The 22,391-nt window shown below is 45.4% G+C and overlaps 1 protein-coding gene across 14 annotated transcripts in view; it reads left to right on the top strand.

The window, feature by feature from the left end:
* Atp8a2 (ATPase phospholipid transporting 8A2) overlaps positions 1-22,391 on the top strand; it is a 532,902-nt gene that overhangs the window by 300,850 nt on the left and 209,661 nt on the right. The window lies entirely within an intron of this gene.

Below are 22,391 nucleotides of genomic sequence, written 5' to 3'. Positions count from 1 at the left end.
GAGTGGAAAGACAGCAAGTAAAATGGAACTGGAACGCGAAAGGCGGGACCACTTGTGGCTTGACGCTGTGGGGTTTGTGCAATGCATCTCCATTCACTCAGGAGGGCTGAATTTCACACTGATGAGGTTGGCAGATGATTCCAAATCATGGGGGAGGGTTCAAGAATCTGTAAGGACAGAAGGATTATAATTATACCTTAAGGAGATCAGAATGTAGACAGGAAATAACAAAATGAGGTACAGCTTGGAAAACTCATCCCGATCCAAGTGGGAGGAAGTAATGCGAATGCAGAGCCTGTGCAAGCAGAAGAAATGTGTACTAAGATGCTCGAAGAGAGCCTTCAAAGGATGCATGCAACTGGGATGAGCTGACCAGGGGGCCCACCCAGGCTGCTCACCCCTATCAGAGAAAGGGACTGGATCCTCAAGGTGGCCAATGGAGACTTTACGATTTAAGGGATAGCCAGTTATGGGTCAAAAATGCCACTACCAGGAGGATGGGACTAGGACAAGAGGCATGGAGAAGATCTTAGCTGAGATGGTCGTTCTGGGGTTAGTTGTAATGGTGGATGTGAATTAACTGTAGCTAGCAATGTCAATGGTGTGGAAATCCAAGACGAAGACAGGAGGGGTCATTGATGAATTCAGACCGTGGTTATGGTCACAACCTGTGAGATGGATTCCAAGCAGGAATTTAGATCTGGCTTGAAAGATAATAAGTCCTACCCTGGCTGGTTTGCAGTGGCTCATGGGATATTTGTAGGTGTTCGTAGTGCATCAGTATATGCTAAGGTCCAACGGGTGGATCTGTAAGCAGAGATTGATGTGCCAGCATCTCCTAGGGCCTTCATTAAGCACTTATCTCAGAAACTTCGGCCAACCATAAAAGCCAATCATCTAAGCTTCTTTCCTTTTCATGAGGTTTTTTTAGTCTTCTTAAACATAGCCAGACTCTGTGAAAATGAAAAATAACTTAAAGAAAAACCCAAGTTCTTCCATTCAGAGTTTTGGGTTGGTTTTATTATTTTGGATGTTATGTGCTGGGATTGAATCTAAGGCTGCTGAGTGGGAGCCCTGATGTTACAATTCCTCCTAGCCCTTTAGTTTCATAAGAATTTTTTTAGGCAAAAGTTTAAAACTCACCAGCAAGCTTTTGAAAGCTAGAGGAACCTGTTTGAGTACGGATGTATATCCAACACTCTAAAGACGCTGGCAATGTGTAAACTTAAAGACAGGTTGCTATTTAGTTTCCTGAAACACTGGGCTTCATTATCTTCCTGGGTTATAGTTGACCACTGATGACTATGGACGTCTGAAATTTCCCTCAAATACCTGAAACGCACCGGAGCAATGCTTTGCTTGTTAAGTTTAGAAGATTAGGAAAGTTTGAATTACTGGTTGTCAATAAAAACATAACCTTGAAGTTGCCTGTGCCCTGGACCCTATCTGCCCTTGTGGGGTGGAGGTGAGGTGGCACAGAGTGAATGACACAGACTCCCAGAGCGGGTGAGAAACACAACAGCAAGCTCTCCAAACGCTGCTGCAAGTGCCTTTAGTTTTTTTTTTTTTTTTTTTTCGGAGCTGGGGACCGAACCCAGGGCCTTGCGCTTCCTAGGTAAGCGCTCTACCACTGAGCTAAATCCCCAGCCCCTGCAAGTGCCTTTAATACTCTCCGCCCGTTCCCCCACTGGTCCCCCAAAAGCATCTCTTCGAAACAGAAGTTCCTGATTGGCTGGCATTGGCTGCCCCAGCAATCCTTGGTCTTTCAGGCAGTCCTCAACCAGGTCCTCCTGCAGGAGATACTTTTGTGGTTGCACTGCCCCCAGCACGTACATAGAAGTGGCCCCCACCGTTCCTGCTACACCTTTACAAAGCTAAGGCGTGGTGTTGTGGTATTTTAGGATGATGTATTCAGAAGTTAGAAGAATCAAGTTGTAGGGTTTAGACTTAGTTGTGTGATCTTGACAAGGCTCCTAGGTGCTGAGTCAAGTCCCTGAGGCCAGAAGAGAGGTACAGCCTTCCTCTCAGGGACTCTTACATGGAGTATTACTGATAGAAGTCCCCAACCTTACCCTTACTGGACATACTGCCGGTGGAAAATACAAGTGTGCTTGATTAGCACAACCCATTGGATGTTCTAGCTCAGTTGTCCCACCTTAACTGTACTCAGAACATTCCCATAGTCTATAATTAGGCAAAACCATTAACATAAAGCTTGTTTTATAATAAGTAGGTGGCATCGCGCACGGGTTATTTAATTCTGTACTGGGATTGCTCAGAATGGTCGTGTGGGTACACTTTCTCACTATTTTAAAGTTGGACAATAGTAAGTTGGGAGGTTTGGAGGTGTGTGTGTGTGTGTGTGTGTGTGTGAGAGAGAGAGAGAGAGAGAGAGAGAGAGAGAGAGAGAGAGAGATTGGGGGTTCTAAGTTGAAATTTCAGTGTAAAATATTATAAGTTCAGTTGAAACCCCTCCTATGGGAGTTTGAGATTCTAACCCTGAGTGCATCACAATATGACCTTACTTGGGAGTAGGATCATTTCAAGTATAAGTAATCAAGACTAGGTTATTTGGATGGGCCTTAGTCCAATATGACTGTGTCTTATGAGAAGGGGAAATTTAGACACAGGCTCACAGACAGAATGCCCTGAGGAGATAGTGGCAGAAATCTAGGTGATCCAGCCTACAAGTAATACCAAGGCCTGCCGACGAGCCCTAGGAAGCAGGGAGGTGGGCCTGGAGTAAGGTGTTTTCACTGGCTGGGAAAGGAAGCTCCTCACCATGCCAACATCTCACTACAACCACAGACATGGGCTCATGTTTAAGCCACCCAGTTTAGGGCACTTGTTATAGAAGCCCCCTAAATCCATTAAAGTGGGGGAGATGGTCCCACACAGACAAGTTCTAGAATTCTAGCAAGTGCTGGGCCATCTGCTCAAAGTCAAGGACGGAGTTTCTGAGAACAGCTCCATTGTGGGTGGCCACGAAGACCTGGGAGCCACACTTTGCTTTCACAGGAGGAATTTGGCAGTTGCAGTTTTCATTTGTAATGGGAGATGGTGCACCAGCTTCTGGCAGATGTTGGGCAGGAAAAGTGTAAAGAAATATTAGACAGATGTGAGCCGGGTATGGAGCCACACAGCCAAGGGGGCTGCAGTGGTCCGCTCAGGAGCTCTCAACACGCCAGCCAGCCCAGCCCCGTCATGTGTTGCTCAGTCTTCCTTATCCTTGGCAATAAAACTCATCAGTTATGAACACTTATATTGATGAGTGAGGTAAAGGCCCTCCAGGGAACACACGTGCTATCGGTTAACGGTTGGCTTGCCCATTGATGGACTGTCCTTGGAAAGAGCAGCGTGGGTTGTAAGGAACCCAGGAGGATGTGAGTTAATCCTGCAGCTGCACCTGTTACTTATGAGAGAAAAAGCACCACCCCTCTTAATACAATATGGACAACATCTGAAGTCATCAGTTATCTAACAGAATGGATCTGCCAATTTTTTTAACATCTACCCATGGGTGCCTCGATCTTAAAAGACACAATGTCCTAATGTGAATTTTCTTAGACCACTGCCTGGATCTGCTTCACTTCTTAGCTTGCAAGTCAGTGTAAAATGCATGCAGTAAATTTTATTTAATGATGGACTGTCAATAGAAGCGTCTTTCTTCGTTTCCTTCTTTTTCTTAAGTAGCAAAGTCAATGTCGCCACTTGTCCCAAGGTCTTTCTTGCCTCTCCTTCACCCTGCCTATGTGCCACTCTCTGCGTGGGAGAGCTTTTGGCTGCTCAGACACACAAGTGTGGGGGTCAGAGATGCTTTCAAGAGGTGGGAAGGTGCTCATGTTTGCCAAGGTTTTATCAATGCTCAACTTCCTTAGTCCTCCCAGAGAACGTGGATCGTGGGAGGGTAGAGTTTACCTTTTACAGGCAGGTTTCCATGTTTTGAAAGTATGACATCTTGCAACAATATTAATAATTAGGAAGTATGGTGGGATGATAATTCGATTGAGCATCAAAATAGTGATATTGATCCTAGCTATGTTATATCTTTATGTGATATTGATTAGAAATCTCAAAGAAAGGGAAGAAAAAAGGAAAGGAGAAAAAAGAAAAAGCCAGCATAGAAGGCTGGGAGAATATATCAATGGCAGATCACATGCTTCACAAATGTGAGGTCTCTTGTTCAATCATTGATGCTGTAGAAAGAGAGTCAGCATGGAAACAGTAATGCCTCATATGATGTGTGTAATGAAAAAACCCATTACAAGCTATGCTTCAATCTTTCGGTGCATTCATCCTGGAGAGAAAGAGTTCCGCTGCTGACAGTCAGAAGCATTCTGTTTTCAGAGACCAGGGACGTGCTCCGCACCCTGCAGATTGGAAAGGGAAACGAGCATCTTTGAAGAAAATAGCTGTAGCTTGTGGACGCATTGTGTGTGCTTAAGGGGAGGTTACTATGAGAGCCATAGATGGAGGGCCTCGCCATTGTGATTTGTCTGGGAATTTGAGGTACAAGGGGTGGGGTGCAGATGGTGGGTGGTTCTTCTGCCAGTTGTTTTCCTGCCTGACACTAAGATGAGGGGTTGTGCATTATGCCACAAGGCAGCCAACACTGATAAGAACCAGCATGTTTATAGGCAGAGGAGCAGTCAAGAAGTGAAGGTTAACTTACCTTTCCCATCCTGTTTTCGTTCCCCAAACCAATGTGACATCATTATTGGGATATTGCATGGAGGATCTTGAATAATTCTGTTTGTTTGGTCCATGTCTGCCTAGAAACTGGACGATGGATAGGATGGTTTGCATATGTTTGGCCCAGGAAGTGGCACTATTGGAGGTATGACCTTGGTGAAGTAGGTGTGTCACCATGCATGTGGGCTTTAAGACCCTCATCCTAGTGGCCTATAAGCCAGCATTCTGTTAGCAGCCTCCAGATGAAGATGTAGAATTCTCAGCTCCTCCTGCACCATGCCTGCCTGTGTGCCACCATGTTCCCACCTTGATGATAATGGACTGAACCTCTGAACCTGTAAGCCAGCCCCAGTTAATTGTTGTCCTTTGTAAGAGTTGCTTTGGTCACAGTGTCTGTTCATAGAAGTAAAACCCTAACTAAGACAATGAATGGGTCTACTCAGTGACCAAGTATGGCATCCTCCTGGTAGCTGGAGTATTTCTGTGTAGAATAACTATAAATTTAACCAAGATATAATTGATACAAACAAAAGGAGAATCCTCCAAGTGAGTATTTTGTGAATGAAATTCTTATATTAATTTCTATTGCTAATAGAATATTGGTTTTTTCCAAGTAAGATTACTTTAAAACAAGCAAGCAAACAAAAGTACCTAAGTATTTTCTGCGAACGTGGTATTGTTGCTGCTGGTGGTAGCTTTAGAAGTATTTTAGTGAGAAAGGATGAGTTTTGCTCTTCGTGGTCCTGACAGAATGTTGGGCTAAGTCCTATGGTCCTGAGATCTATCATATTTGTGATGTGGGTGTTGCCATCTCTGGATGCTGTTGAGACTGGCTTCTCGTGCGGCTACAGCAAGCCTTTATTTAAATACTCTTCAGCACCTAAAAGATACTCCATCAAAAATAATGCTTTTCAGAAAGGATTCATATTCATATTGGTCTTTTTCCAGTTGAGGTTTGCAGTCTCAGTGTCATGTCCAGCCAACTGGTAACACAGCCAGTGCAATACCAAAGAACCTAAAAGCAAGCAAGCGTTCTAATGACAAGTAGGGAGACTTGTTGATAGTTTTCCAGGCTGTCTCTGGCTTTGGGTGCTGACACGGATGTGGAGCAGGATATATGGCAGGTGTGTCAAAATTTTGTGTTGGTGCTCAGCTTAGGGAACAAGAAGGAAGTCTGGCACATGGGCAAATGGAACTTTCCAGAAAGAAACCCAGCAAAAAGAATCTGAGCTTGAATTTGAACTACCTTTGATACATGGAATGATCTTTCTGTAGAAAAGTACTTCAAGTAACTTTGTACATTATTCCCTATTGTATATTCCTCTCTATATACCTTTGTATATTTTGCAAGAGGATGTGAAATTGAACTGTAGTGGGGAAGGAGGATCGGCTGTGGTTGTGTTCTCTCCCATGGACAAACATTATTCATGCCATCCTGACCCTTAGCCTTAATAAACCAAACATCTGACAGGTGTAGCCAGGGAGTGGAGGGAAAGTCTACACGATGCAGAACTGCAAAATCAGGTCAGTGGCAAAATCAGGTACAGCTGGGGTCAAAGTCTGTATTGAATAATCCATAGACATTTCTCAACTTTTACTTTAAACAATGTACTTGTATCTCTGACTTTTTGGACTGGGTGTTCAACATACCTCTGTGACCAAAGAGTTGCCTACAGACCTGAGGCAGCCCTCAGATCTCAGAGCCCACAGGGATTGCTGTTGGGTTCCGGTCTCCTTTGGAATCTGAGAATCCTTCCTCCCGGGGTTTCCTGATCTCACCCAAGAATTTTAAAGTCATTTTTAATAGGAACAGTGTCCCCGTCTTTGAAAGGGTTTAGAATAGCAGATACCTGTTGTTCTGTATGCTTAAAAAAAACATCCGAAGTGGGAATCATTATAAACAAAGGGGATGTATTTAAAACCTGTGGGAGGAGTTAATGCAGGCAGAATGCACCCTAAGCAGAGAGAACACACTGGAAATCTTTCAACATAGACCACATGTACATTAGCCTTCCCCATCTGTGCTTTCTCCTTGCATGGCCCAGATGCTGTGCTCTAGAATAATGGATGGAGGACTTCATGCAGCAGCATCGTTTATATCCGATCCAGCCATGAGCTCTGTTCTCACAGTACCATCGTGCCAGTGCTCAGGGAACCCTCACATTACTTCATAATGACCCCACAGCCTAAGGTCCGTGATGCTGGCAACTTGGCTTGGTCAAAGGAAAGCTTGTAAAGCATTTCCCTGAGCTGAGAAGGCAAAAGCTCTCAATAAGAAAAGACAACCTCTGTGTTGAGGTTGCTACTCTCTGTACTAAGAGAATCTTCTGTCCATGAAGCTGTGGAGGACAAAAGAAGATACAGATGCCAGTTGTGCTGTCATGTTTCAGACTGCGAAAGTTAGGGCCACAGCACAGAGCTAGTGCTTAGAGGAGATGGAAAAGGTGTTAGACTGGTGTGTATGTGTGTGTGAGAGAGGGGGTGGAGAGGGAGAGTTTGCATGAGATGGTATGTATGGAAATGTGTGTGTGTATGTGTGTGTGTGTGTGTGTGTGTGTGTGTGAGAGAGAGAGAGAGGGGGGGGGAAGAGAGAGGGGGATCGAGTGTGTATGTGTGGGAGAGGGAGAGAGTGTGAGTATGTATGAGAATGTGTGTGTGTGTGTATGAGAGGGAGAGAGAGAGAGAGAGAGAGAGAGAGAGAGAGAGAGAGAGAGAGAATATACTCTCACTGGCTTCAGTACCCACTGTGAAGGTTTCGAAACCCATCTGCTGTGGAGTATAGAAAGGAATGTAATTTGGTAAAATTTGAAAGTATATATTACAAATATTCATTTCACCTCAGAAATCTTATAAAGTGTACCTCTTCATCTCTATGTCATGGGCTAAGACAGAGTAATATTGAGTTGCCCAAAAATACTAGAGTACATTAGTTAAAATAACACCAAAATAGCCCCTGTGGTGGTACACACCTATATCCTAATGTTTGGGAGGTGGGGACAGGAGAATTGCAAGTCAGAAGAAGCCTATAGGTTGAGTTGCATGGTGAATGTCTACCTCAAGAGATACTCACATCATAATATTGAATGACCTGATAATTGGTCCTCAGAAAATAAAACTATCCAATTCAGAGTTTTTAGTATGATGTCGATTTCAAATGACTTCATTAAGACATTTTTCCACAAATCTGTAAGTTAGTTTCTCTGCAGAGATTCCTTAGATTTTTGGAATCCCATTTAGCTGGTCATTCATAAAATATAGGAGCGTTAATTCCTTATATATTTTCAATTCCCTTCAGGATTTGGGGGTTTGGGGATTACAGTAGTGTTTAAGTTAGTGAGTCGGCACTTGGTCTGTGCTGCCACACTACTTTTCTTTTCTGGGAATTGAGCCCTGGCCCTTACATGTGCTCTAGTTAAATACCCCGGCAGTGAGTTACATCCCTGGCCCCCTGTATTTTCACAGCAGTATCTGGGCAGTACTAACCTGATATGTGAGCTCTAGTTAAGAAAATGTCACTCATGCGGCTGGAGAGATGACTCAATGGTAGAGTACTTGCTACCCAAATATGAGGGCCCTGAATTCTAACCCTCAGCACTCAGAGGCAGACGGAGGAGCCCAGGATCCATGGCCAGCCAGTCTAGTTCAGCCAACACACTCCAGGTTCAGCGAGAGATCCTAGCTCAAAATAAAAGATAGAGGGGAGTAGAAATAGAGGAAGACATCTAAACTTGACAGGAATGTACATAAACATGCATAGACACAAAGTTTTAAATAAAATTTAAAAATAGGAAAATATCATGGTAGATTTTTTTTTTCCTGGAAAGAAATGATAGGCAGTGTTTCAATGTTTCCACTGTGGAACTTTGTGCTGGAAACATTCCAGTAAACTGCCCGGGGTTCTGTCTGCCCAGTGTTTTGAAGTTATGAGTATTTTGAGTGACCTGATTTTTCCCCAGGACACATCAGAAGTTTCTCAAGCTTACTAGAACTTTGTAAAAAAAAATGTTATGTAAACTCTTCGGTTGAGCCATTGAATGAAATGTTATGACATAGAGAGGGAAAAACCCTATACACATTAATCAACACAGGGCACTTTTCATTGGACCCCGTCCAGTTTTTATCCGTGGTATTTAATGGAGAGCTTCATAAACCATCAGCCTGGTTTATGATGGCATAACCATTGTATGGAAGGCAGTGGCCACTTGTTTAATTGTGTTGTATTGAACATAGTCTGATGTCTTAATTGTGCTTTTGGTAATAGTAAATTAATCAAAAGAAGTCCCTGTTCTTCTGGGCAATTAGCCTGCATTTAGAAGTTTCTGCTTCAGGGCTTGTTCATCTGTTGAAACACTTCCAAGCACCAGCTTGGAAGTCCCACAGAGTGGCTGTGGTTGCTGTGAGGCCAGTGCAGACTGTGACCCGCTCACACTACACAAGGGGTCTGTTTGAATTAGCAGTTATCCTGGCGTGGTTTGTGGCATTTACAAGATGGGATTTTCTCCTTTTCATTTTGCTGTTTTTGGGTCGTGGTGAAAAGCCCACCCCACCATCACGACCTCTTATACATACTTTGGATGTTTCACCAGCAAGATGTGGAAGTTAAAATAAATGAACGTTTTCCTACGCTTCGAAAGCTAAAAGATGTTGGTAACCAGAGGGTGGTGACATCATTGAGCAATTTGCATATCGCCGCTCAGAGTTGCTCACTATCGTAAAGCAAGCATTGCTTTCCCTTCCAGTTAGAACAAGTGCTTCCTTTTAGGATTCGGGCCACTTGTGCAGAACAGTTGTCACGCGCGGAGAAGCTGAAGGGGACAGATCTTCCAGCACTCACTGATTGTCTGGGGATGATGGGGGAAGAGTCTAACTTGTCCTTTCCGGAAGGTTTTAGGACTCAGAGGAAGAGTGTGAAAAGCTGAGGCTAGGAACTGTCTTCAAAATGGAGAGTTCGTGCTCCCTAGCCTGGGAGATAGACAGGGGAAGGGGAGGGTCTAGGCCAAGTGCTTACTTGGGTTATGAGCAGTCAGGACCCAAGCACTGGCTAGAGGAAGAGGCAGTCTGGAAAAGGAAATAGCCCTTCACGGGAGAATGTGGGAGGATCAGAGGCCATCTTCTGAAGCAGACTGGCTTGGGAGAGGCCGCCACAGAGGACTTTCTAGAGGAGGTAATGGCAGCTTCTTCGGGGCACAGGGATGTTTTGGAGGCAGGTAGGCAGTGGATGGCAGTGAACCTACCATGCTCCTTGAGGTTGTCTATAAATGATAAACAGGAAGCATAAACAGAACGTTCTCATCACTGAATATTGGTTGGTTCGGTAGGCTGTCACATGCTTCCCTTGTTTCTGAGAGTAAACATGCATCTGTGTTTACCTCAAAGGGAGCTAGCCCTTTGCATGTGAAGGATTTCTGGCTTACATGTGTGAGTAGTTCATGGGTAGAGACAGTTTCACGGTGTCAGTCAGCATTGGCTCCTCCCCATCATCCCTCTAGAGCCCAGAATGGAGACTTCACGGATGCTGTTGCTTGGGCGGGGGGTGTCAAATGATGGAATCCCCGTGTCCAGTGGTGGTTTGTGACCCAGATGTAGCAGGCTATTTCATAAGGGCTTTCTGGAGCTTGCAGTGTACTTTTTGTCGAACACCGGAGTGACCTTCTAGTTGCACACAGATGTTCCTGGACCTGCCATGGCTCACATCTCAGTCAGCTCACAGTAGGTGAACACATGTGCAATGCATCTCACACATGGAACCTGCCGTGTACCACATCTAGGACTAGCCTACCTTGATCATGTACACCACATCTAGGACTAGCCTACCTTGATCATGTACACCACATCTGGGACTAGCCTACCTTGAACATATTCAGAACATTTCCTTAGCCAGAAATTGAGCAAAATTATCCAGCTCAAGACTTATTTTATAGCAAGAGTCCTGGCTAGCTTGTGGAATTTATTAATACAGTGAAGATGAAAAAAATAAATGTTTATATGTTTGTGCTTTCGCACCATCATGAAATCCAACAGGGGCTGGAGTAATGGCTCAGCAGTTAAGAGCACTGGTTCCAAAGGACTTGGGTTCAATTCCCAGCACCCTTCTTATGGTAGCTGACTACCTTCTGTAACTCTAGTGTTGGGATATCTATTGCCCTCTTCTGGTCTCTCTGGGCACTCCATGCAGGTGGTGCACAGACACAAAATAAACAAGGAGGCCATAACTCAGTTGTGGTATGCTTGTCTGGAATGCACAAGCTGGACTGCATCCTCAACGCTGAAAAACTATAAGAAATCTTAAGGTCAATATCTAGACACGGAGACACATAATCATGGGGTCAATTCTGTGATATTCAACTCTTAATTATAAGATAGGCTTTGCCCTAGGTGATTTTCCCTGGCTCTATAGGCAAATCGAAGTGTCCCAGCCCTGTTGAGGTGGATAACCTAGTGTGATAGATGGATTAGCTATACTCAGGATACATTTTAGCAGATGGTGGGTTTATCAGGACCCCATAAAGCACCCAGCAGAGAAGAATCTGAGAACAATGTGTGGACTGATCGGAGGCAAATTTGGAGATCCTGAATATGAAGTTCTCCTTTGAAACAGCTTCTGTGAAATCTGTATTCCTCTGTAATTCCCACTGAGTGTCAGTGCTTATATAACCTAAGCCACCCCCCATGGTCCTTCCCCCAATCCTGACATCCTCTCCATCAAACATCCTCACCCTGGGTACTGTCCCCTCTACACTTTCATACTGCTCTGCCTACTCCAGTCCCCGAGTTCAGGTGGCTTCAGCTTAGTGTCAACTGTGTCCTATGTTTTCAGAAATCAATGTGTTCAAGTCCCAGAGAGGTGGCTTGGGTTCCTGGCACTTTCACTGGTCATCACATCATTCCTGGGCACTGACTTTGGGCCAGCTACACAGGCACAAAGGAATCAAAAGATTTTTGTAAGGAAAACTACTGAGTTCATAAATTTTCCTATTGCATCTTCAAGGCACCTTTTGGGTCATAGCCAGTACCACCATCTTTCAGGTTGCAATTGCCCCTCTTCCCTGGGAAAGCTTAGCCTAGTGTGTGAATACTAATCGACTCTGTTGGTAGGTTTCCTTGTTCACTTAAGGCTTCCTGTGAGGGTAAATGTTCGTGATCAACTTGACTTCACTGAGCATCCCTTGGGACATATCTCTGGGCGTGTCTGTTAGGATGTTTCCAGATTTTAACTGAGGAAGTATAGCCTTGAATGTGGGTGGGACATACGTGGCTGGCATCTTGGACTGAACAAAAAGGGGAAACTGAGGAAGGTAAGCCTGGCACTGCATCCATCTTTCTTGGGTGCCTGCCCGTGGATGCAGAATGGCCAGCCACCTCTGTTTCTGCTACCTCAACTAGGGCCCGATTACCTTCCCCGCTTCTTCTTCATGATGGGCTGTACCCTAAACTGTGCTTCAAACTAAGTCCCTTAGATTTTTTTATTAAATAGTTTGTATAGTTCTAGTCTGGTTAGGTTTTGCCAAACTCTATTCATGACATGTCCCTGGTGCCGACCTTCTTATGGTGGTGTTTGGCCAGTGCTTGTGTCTGTTGTTTTTTCTAACTTGGTTTTCCCTGTCCCAGCTTCCTCAACTGTATACTTAGATGGGCTGTGCATACAGCAGTCTGACACAGGGTAGGAGCAATATGTCAATGTATCCTGTATCCCTCACCTAATTGGGGATTGCCAGGGACAACACAGCGCCTGCCCCATATCTGGGCATTCCTCTCAGGAAGAAGACACCACACTTCAACCTAAGGAAAACACTTTGCAGTCCAGGTCCTTTATTTCCTTTGTGTCCATTAGGTCGTGAATCCATGTGGAATGGGCTCCCACAGCTCAGGCTCACTTCTAGCTAGCTTGCAGTCTAGTTCAGGGTTGGCCAGACACTCTGGGCAGTGTGGTTACTGGCTCTGCTCCCTACCATGCGCACATAGCTCTGCTGTGCAGAATGGAACATGTACAGCTATAATGGGTCAGTGTTTTCCGAATGCTGGGGGACCAGGCCACAACATAGCACCAGCTCGGTACCAGGGACTGAGCTATGCTGGGAAGACTGGGCCAGTACCCACCTGGGTGTTGGAGGGAGGTGACTATCCCAGTCCTCAGGATAGTTTGTCTCTACTGGCTGCCCATGTGAGGTATGCGGTAGAGCCTCTGATAATGACAAGGGTCTCCTCATTCCCATACTTAGGGTGCACTCAAAAGACAAGAGCCACCTGCAACAGAGCTCAGGGAAGGCTGACTCCCCAGAGTGAGGGAAAATCTATTTCCTTTCCTACCACAGCATCTGGAAGAAATAGAAGTGGGCTGCATCCTAATCATCTTCGAAGTGCATTAGGGCCAACATTCTTGTGCATTTTTCTCCTTCATTTACTCAAGGACCCAAAGAGAATCAGTCCCCTTGCATAGCTACGAATCTGTGTGACTTTCAGCAACTCTGAGGCAGGCCTGGCACTTGCCTAGGCCATTTTAATGAGCCCGAAAGTCTACTAATTTTAATAAGCGCATTTCCTAGGCCGTCTGTCAGAGTAGACAGTTGTGTTATTCACTTATTAATCATCTAGTACTATTTTACATAGTTGGGCTTCTGTGTTTATATGTGTACATATATGCGCATGTTAATGGGGTGCATATGTGTTTGCAGGTATGAGTGCCCAAGGTGCATGTGCATGGGGTGGTCAGGGCAGAGTCTCATACCATCTGGCACTCTGCACTGTTTTTTGAAGCAGGAGCTCTCACCGGTCTAGAACTTGCTAGATGGGTAAGCTAGCTACCCTACAAGCCCCAGAGATCCACTGTGCCACCTCTACTAGGCTTACAAGTGTGCACCACAAAGTCCGTTTGCTCTAACATGAATTCTGGGAATTGAACTCAGGTCTGTGGGCTTGCACGCTTTCGCACGCTCTCTCCTATCCTTGGAGAACATAGGTATCATGTAATGCCTCCCATTTTCTCCTAGAGAGCAGACTGTAGCCTTCCCTTGTATTCCCATCACCTCATTTGCTGTTTAGATGGACTTCTGGAAGGCTTTTGTTGTTACGACATTGTTGAGAGTAGAGGGGAAGCTATCCTAACACTAACCGGAAGAGAAGCCCTCCGTGGTGGCTCACATTGCAGAGAAGATGCCTGTGTCAGAGGCAGGCTTCCCTTGTGTTTCTAATTTACTTTTGCTGACAGCTGATGTGGCTTTAGGGTGTGAGGACAGAACAGGCTGATGGTCCCATTCAAGAAGAAGCATGGTAGTGCAGATCGTAGAGGCGAGCTAACTCCATGCTGCTTCTCAACTTTATCTGTGGAACAAGCTACCTCAAGGAGAGTAGGCAAAGCCTTTCCTCCATCCACCCCTGAGGATTCCCTGCTCCAAACCTAACTGTGTTTCCTTCAGAACACTAGGGAGAGCACCTTGTGAGAATGCGGGCAGCCTGGCCTCCTCCTCACACCTACTCCTGACTTGTCATCTCCAGAATGAAGGAGGACCGCAGGCTGCCTTCATTCAAAGTCTTCAGAACCAGAATGATTTCAGGTTTCAGGGTTTTTCAGATTTGGGTACATTTATGATGAATTACCTTGGTGGTTGGACCCAACCCTAACCCTGCTTGTGTTGCATGCATCTTACTTACAAAGCCTGAGGGTGATTTTTATAGAGAGCTTTTAATGGTTTTGTGAAGTTCCATTGCCTGGAACTTTTCATTGAGGCATCACTCAAAAAGTTTTGGATGTCAGATTTCTAATTTTTAAATTATGGGTGATCGACTTGTAGTGTGCCTTGTATAAACTCTGGGGTGGGAAGTAAATCCAAGCAGGGTCATATCAGCCAAGACTCTTCTCCAACTTCTAATCCATCTCCATCCTGAAGACCTTGAGAGGCCCCAGGCCAGGTGCTGGGGGTGGGGTGGGAGAGGGGAGGGGAGGAGAGTCCTTTACTCCAGGACTAAGTGATGGCCCTCAACAGAGATAATGGATGGTCCTGAGTAACATGAGCATTGGAGCTGACTAACCTAGCAGTCAGGTAAGATCCAGGCAGGTGTCTGTCTACCTTTAACTGCCAACTGGTAAGACAGACGGTAATGCTGATGGCACCATATTATTAGAAGTAGAAGAACACTATTTTTTTTTTACTTTGGATGGTGTTGGGAATAGACACTCGCATCTGTACTGTGTGCCCTACCCTCAACTGTGGCTCAAAAGCTTCTGGATGTGTAACCACAGAAGACAAGGTCACCTGGCATGACTGAATGGGCAGATACCGGAAATGCCCAGTTGTGTTGAGGTCTAGCATAGATGTGTGACCTTGGACACGTAGATTCATCCTTTCTGAGTGGAGGACTTTCTCCATTTGAAGACAATAATAGCTGTAACTTTGCAGAACTGTGGTGAGGATCGGATCAGTCAGTGTGTGAGTGGATCCACTCTCTTCTTTGCCCAGTATATGGGGTATGCAGAGTCAGCACTTGCCAGCCTCCCTCCGTCATCATTTTATGATCCTTTAATCCTACTCGTCCCTTGAAGACAGGTGTCTCAGTTTATAGGGCAGTGGGAATGTCCTTGCTGCTCTCCACAGGGAAGGAGAAAGAAGTAGATTCAGAGAGGTAGAGGCCAGGCTCCCTTCATGGTCGTACAGGAGGTTCTGCGTACTAGGGCTGTCATTCCCTCTGGTCATTTACCACGCTTCCTTCCCTTCATTCACACCCATTCTCACTGTCTCTGACCATACTGACCATTTCCAAAACAGTGGATATCCTGACTCCACGAGGGTGGTCATCCGTTGGACTCCCAGTGCAGTGGAGGGGGTGTGGGGATGGGGTGCACAAAGGTCTTCCCTACCTGTGGATGATCGTGGGCTCAGACTGAAGCTCTTGGAATTTGGATGAGACCTTGCCTGACTTTGGATTATGAGCCTAAGACAGACAGAAAAACATCACCTGTTTTCCTAAAAGACAGACAGAAGTGCATGCTGTCATCTCTGCTACATCATTGAACCCCATATGAGTGCATGGAAACTACTGTAATCTAAGGGAATTGGAGGGCACTGCCATTGTGCTGCTTGGGAAGAGGATCACTTTGCCAAAGCTGTGACTGCTTTAGATTCTATGATTATGTTCAGTGTAAGGAGAGAGGGGGGTAGAAGGAGGGGGAAGGGGGAGAGAGAGAGAGAGAGAGAGATAGAGAGAGAGAGAGAGAGAGAGAGAGAGAGAGAGAGAGAGAGAGAGAGAGAGAGAGAGAGAGAGAGCGCCTGCACACAGCCATGCACACCTGTGTATAAGATGGAGAAAGTATTCTGGTAATTTCCCCTGGATCCCCCTGTGGTATTTCTCCAGCTAAGGCTCACTGAGGTTGGGTGGTTGGTGGGTCCTGTTTCCTCAGAGGTGGGCACACGCATGGCATTTCATGATGTAGGAGTGCAGAGTCAAGGCATCTGGTTGCCATAGCTGGGATCCTATGACATTTGTATGAACAAACCCTGCCATGTTTTGCCAGGCCCCACACACATCACCAACCAAACCATGATGTAACCCTAAGCTGGCCTGGAACTCACTATGTAGATCAGGCTAGCCCTCATACTCATAGAGATCCACCTGCCTCTGCCTCCTGAGTGCTGGGATTAAAGGTGTGGCCACCACACCTGGCACACTTGACTAGAGGCGTGGCACACCACACCCATTTCTTGACTTTCTTCTTTGTACATTCCCACTCTGGAACCAGCTCTGGTTTAGGCCGCTCTGTGCCCGGCAGGTATTGATCTTTGACTGCCCTCCAAAACGGAGCTCTGTCTCAAGCTGCACCTGACAGACACATAAATGTGACATAGTGGTGGCATATGCCCCACCCATCAAGCCCTGTCAGTGGGAAATTTGAGTTTTAGGTAGTGGCTGCTAATTTGAGAAACACAACTATTAGCGTATTAATTCGATCAGGAAAGCATGGCTTTGAAAGTTGAAACCTGGGATTGTCATCAATTCAAAGTCTTTTACCTTTAAAAAAAATGCCATTCCTCAGTTAACGGGATGACTGCAGTCTTGAACTTGAAATGGAAACAAGTACCACTAAGGAGGGGGAAGAAATGAAGAATGCATTGAAATATATATGGCCACTGCAAAACCAAACCAAGCCAAAAAATCAGTAATCCAACAAACGCTTGTTTGTCAGCCATTTTGTCTGTGCTAAGGGATCTAAAAGCAAATAAAGCAGGCTACTCGTATCAAGTAGTGTATGGCCTATGGAGGCACAGCCCAACATTTCTAATCAGACACTGAGCTAGGAAGCATCATTGTGATGTTAACAATCAGAAGACAAAATTTCCCGTTAAGATGTACAAGTGTATGCCGGCTGCTGCTGTTATTGGTGTCTTAGATACCTATCACTACAAGATGCCTGACAAAACCCAGTTTAAGGAAGGAAAGGTTTACTTAGGCTCACAGTTATGCAGGACAACATACCACGGCAGGGAGGGCAAGAGAAAGACAAAGCTGGTCTCATGTCTACTACCAGAAAGCAAAGAACAGTAATGCTGGCACTCCGCTGCCTTTATCCTGGTTCAGTCTGGGGCCTTCACCTGTGGAGTGACGCCATCCACACTTATGCTGGGTCTCTCTACCTTAACTTACCAAGTCCAGAGAGCCCTTCACAGATGTGCCCAGAGATGTGCCTCCAAAGTGTGTCTAGATCCTGTCAGGTTGACAATCAGTGTAAACCATTACCATTGGCCTGACTCCTCCCCCTGAGCATGCAGTGCCTCGGGGCCATATCCACTGTGCACACAGACCTTCCTGTAGCATTCTTCATGCCCACACGTCCCAACCATCACTGCCATGGCTCCCAGCCATCAACCTGATGCTTTTCTTTCTGTTCTTCTCTGTCATTCTTTCGGATTTTACAAAGTGTGGTGCTGATTTGGGATGAGAGAATGCCACCAGCCTTTTTTGTTTTGGGCAGTTTTTACTTACATGGTCATGGAGAAGGAAAGCATTATCTTCTTCTTTTGAGATCAAGAACTGGGAAGTTGTTAAATGTGGGTCTTAGAAGGTGTGTGTGCTCCTTGGAAACTGCCATTCCTATGCAACAAATCCAACTCTGAAGGGAAAAAAAAACAAAAGCAAAACAGGAAGCAAAATGAGGAGAAAAATACTTTGACCTGCAGACCGCCTCCAACTGTGACACACACGACGTTCGCCAAGGCTGTTCCTTGGGCTCTGCAGTCTCTCAGCTGCTTAGGTTAGATGGGGCTGCCCCCACTTTCTTTCAGAGCTCGAGCCATTACAGTTTGGTGTTTGCTTGACTGGGAATCAATCGGGTGACCTCTGGCCCCTGGCACAGGTGATGGCAGAAGGGGGAAGTTCTAATTGAGTCAGACCTAAGCATCTCCTCATCATCGTTACTTTTCAGGGCTGCCTGAGCTCACGCAGCCTGGTCCTGTAGGGACCATAAGTCTGCTCTGAGATGCCAAAAGCCCAACAGTTCTCAGCTTTCCTCACAGCTCCATTGCTCACTCCCGCCTTCCTCACAGCAGAGGTCAGACACTGTTGTGCAATACAGAGCAGTTGCAGTGGGAACACTCCATGCATGTTAACTTCAAGGGAGGTAGACACTCCTGGGAGGGTCTTGGGGCCTTCATAAAGCCCTTCAAGGAAGCGGGGTATCGAATGAATGCTTTTTGTGCTGAAAACATTAAGGTATTTAAATGTGTTATTCTAATCCCTGTCCCAGCCTGGGAACAGGAGGATCTAATATCTTCTACTTAAACCCCAGTCTTCCCAGAATGCTTCATTCTTTTCAGCCTCATTGAGGAAGAGGCAGCCTGTCCCCAGTTGCTTTCAGTGATTATTAAACCACGTGTAATTCACAGTATGCACTCAATTCCATTTCCACGGCAGGCAAGTAAGGCTGCCCAGGTCTTAGAACGTTCCACACCATTTCCTGCACCGGTTAGGTGTTCAGATGCTAGGTTTCTCTCAGAACCTTACCGCGACTGTTCTACATCCAGAGAAGTGATAAAATTGTCATAGATACGAGCACAAATGCATAAACTTGAACTAAGAGCAAAATCCCTGTGTTTTCCCGGTGTGCCCTGTCTCCGTGGCAGGGTAAGCTGATCTCAGGCAGATGGGCGGCCGCCACTTCCCTCAGCTCTTCTCCAACTCTGCTGCCACTGAGGTTGCCTTACAGACTTAGGCAGGATCGAGTTATAAAGGTTTGTTCAGTTAGTAAAGAGTATCAAGTTGCCATGGCTACTCACAGCAGCGGGATGATGTGGGGTGCCTAGAAGAAGAGGCTTGCAAGTATTGAGAGCAGTCACCAGTGATGCAGTCATTAATATCAGTCAGATGGTAGATTAATGGACTGGGCAATCGCTAGATGATAGACAGACAGACAGGTGACAGATTGATATTCTCTAGTTCTGTTTTTAGGGTTTTTTCCTTTATAAATCCTGTTTTTAAAGGAAACCTTTGCGTTGATAGAGTTAGGTGTTATAGAAGAGCTTTGGGTTTCTAGAGTAGCTGGTCTCACATCCTTTGAGTCCCACGGTTTATGCGTAAGTAGCTCTGCGCTAGAATACCTTCCCGTTTAGTTTCCTGGAACCACAAAAGAAGAGTAGAGTGCATCCATTTATAACTCCAAGTAAGCCATAAAGCCTGCGAGTTCAGCACACATGGGTGGTTTACAGAAGAACTGAGACTACAGGGCAGTGCACTGCATGTGCATAGCACCAGAAGGGCAAGCTTTATGTGAGTCAAGATTCTGTATTGACAGTGAGGTAAATGTGTCTTTAAATAAAGTCCTGCCCCAGAAACATGCTCGCACAAGAATGCTTTTAAAGCTCTCCTCTTTTTCTGTGAACTACAAGAACTCAGACCTTAATTTTAAAAACTGAGTTGTGCCAGACATGATGGTATAGTGACAATATATATGCACTGGAGTGTGTTCATGTGTGTATGTATGTATATGTGTGCATGTCAATGCCATCCTGAGCCACCCCTTCCTTCTTGTCTCAAGAGAGGAGCAGCATATGGAACTGGTGGTCTCTCCTGGAAGATGGAAACATTGTACCTTAGTGATTTTGGTAATGAATCCTTATACCTTGTTGTTAATAAACTTCACAGCTTATACGATGCCACAGGAATAGGAAGCTCTTGTGATTTGAGTGTAATGTATGTGTTGAATTCCCAAAGTTGCTGTCTAGTTATCCTACCAAGGAAAAAGCCACTTGTTCACACTGCTGCCTGCTGCTTTACACTAGCGCAGATTCTTGGTGTTTTGACGGCAGCAGCCTCCGCTGCAGAACCTTGCGGCTGACAGTGAGGGGATGTACAGGATGTTACGAGGTGTCCTGATCTGTAGTTTACAGCCGCGGCTGGATTGCACCAGGCTTCACGTCATTTTGCGCCAAGTTTTAGCACCAATGTTGATAGAGGTTCATCACCGTGTTCAACCCACAAATTAAATGCTTACCTTACCAGAGACTTCATTGCGTAGTTCTTAATGGTGGCAGAGGATGATCCCAGGCAAATTCTGATGTTTATTATCCAAGGTGGCCAAAAGATCGTGTGAAAAAGTCCTGATGCCCGGAGAGCAAATATCTACGAAGCCCTCAGAGTGCTTACGCAAGATGATATCCAGGGACTAATGGCTGGCCTATAACAATCAAAACATTGTGATCTGAAGAAAAAAGGTGGAAGAAAAGACGGGGCTCACATGTTAGCCCTTCCCAGGAGAGCCTTTGTGAAGCCAGAGTTTGTTGCTGCCCGTTTGTCAATGGGAGCTGTCACAAGAAGTCTGGAATGTTTTCAAGGACCTTAGCAGGAAATAGAATCGGGACCACCAGCATGTTGGTCAGGAAGTTTGCAAACGGTGTCTGTCCCTGGAGCATAGTAAAATGACGTATTTTTTATCTGCTTTCTGTGAACTATCATTCATGGAAAAATATGGATCTCACAGAGGTGTCCAGACAATCTTGAATTCTTTTCTTCTCCCCATGGATCAGTAGTCTCTCATGGTTGTCCAACAACAGCATGTGGCTGGGTCAGTTGCTCACGCGGAACTACGTACAGATGTGTTCTTTTCTCTGTTCTTTGTACTTATGACTAGAGGGGTACTGCATCTTGGAAGTAGGATCGAGATAATGATTATTCACAGAATGTCTGCTGTGTAGCGTTTGAGTTTGATGTTTAGGGGTCTGGCAAAGAGCAGGGTTGATGGGAAAGCAATCTTCATTGCTTTGAAGGTGATACTGCATATTTTGTAGGTACTATCTCTTTAAGATTTCTCATAAGAGGGATTCTTTCCAAGTATGGTGGGGTGGGGAGCTGGGGAGTGTGGAGAGAAAGGCTTTGGGGGAGGAGGAAGAGGGAGGTGGGAAACAATGTAGTCTCCTTTAGGACTGTTAAGTGACTCACTTAAATTCTTACCCACCAGCACCTACCTCCAAGTGACCCAGTCCTGAGGCTCCTCGGATCCACTCCTTCCTGCCCATCCTATGTCCAAAGTCCCACATTTCCCACTGTGCTCTGGGGCTATTCTAAACTGTTAGTATTGTCTGCCTGTAGAGTCTGAGGCCACAGTGAGACCTACTGCACACTGGGGCAGGAGTTTGCATTTTGAGAAAGCTGAGCATTTTAGGTCGATGGATGGATGGATGGATGGATGGATGGATGGATGGATGGATAGATAGATAGATAGATATAGATAGATATAGATAGATATAGATATAGATAGATGGGTAGATGCTGTTCTAAACAGGGAGGCTGCCTGGATAGCGTGGCCCAAGTCTCCCATAGAATTGTACCAAGTGCATCAAGGAGAAGGACACAGTCCAAAGTGGTCAGGTGGGGACGTGCCTAAGAAACATGTATGTGGGACAGCGCAGTAAATTTCAGGTTTTATGCGGACATTAGGTGTATGTCTCTCTGCTTAAATAAGACCTTTAAATTACATAAGTGATTGTGTGGATCTGTGTGGTCAGACGCATGCCACAGTGGCTATGTGAAGATCACAGGTCAACTTGAGGGAATCGGGCCTCTCTTTCTACCATGTGGGACCCAGAGGTCAAACTCAGGTCACTGGGCTTGGCTGCAAGTCCCTTGACCCATCAAACCTTCTCATCGCCTATATAAGAAACATTCAGACATTTAAAGGTACTACTACATGGGACCTGGGAAATGGTTTAGTGGTTGAGAGTTCTTGCAAAGGACCCAGGATCTGTTCCCAGCACCGTCAGCATTGTAATTCCAGTTCCAGAGAGTATAACGCCCTCTTCTGACCCCTCCAGGTACTGCGTGCAGTGAAACATTTATATACATGCAGATAAACCACTCGTACACATTAAGTAAAAATAAATACATCTTGAAAGTCACTATCACTTTGGAAGATAAGTGGCTCCTGTAAGGAACTTGTCATAGTCTTTTATTTCAATCAGGTTTCTAATCAAAGAAAAATCTCCATCATAGTCTATTTTCCTTTGCAAGAAAGTGAACCCTTCCAAGTGAAATCTTCTGATACGTTGGCAGTATGCAGCTCAGTGCTTCTTCCGTGTTTTAGGCCTGGTATAGATAAATTGTCTTCTATGCCATTACAAAGGAAAGAAGGTGTACAATCATCTCCCTAATTCTGGCATTCTCCCACAACCTTCTTATATGAGGGACTCACATGTGAGGGACATCTTAAATGAAATGCCAAC

Source organism: Rattus norvegicus, chromosome 15 (assembly GCF_036323735.1).
Source record: "Rattus norvegicus strain BN/NHsdMcwi chromosome 15, GRCr8, whole genome shotgun sequence".
NCBI lineage: Eukaryota > Metazoa > Chordata > Mammalia > Rodentia > Muridae > Rattus > Rattus norvegicus.
Note: the sequence above shows the minus strand (reverse complement) of the source record. Positions and strands in the feature narration are given on the sequence as shown.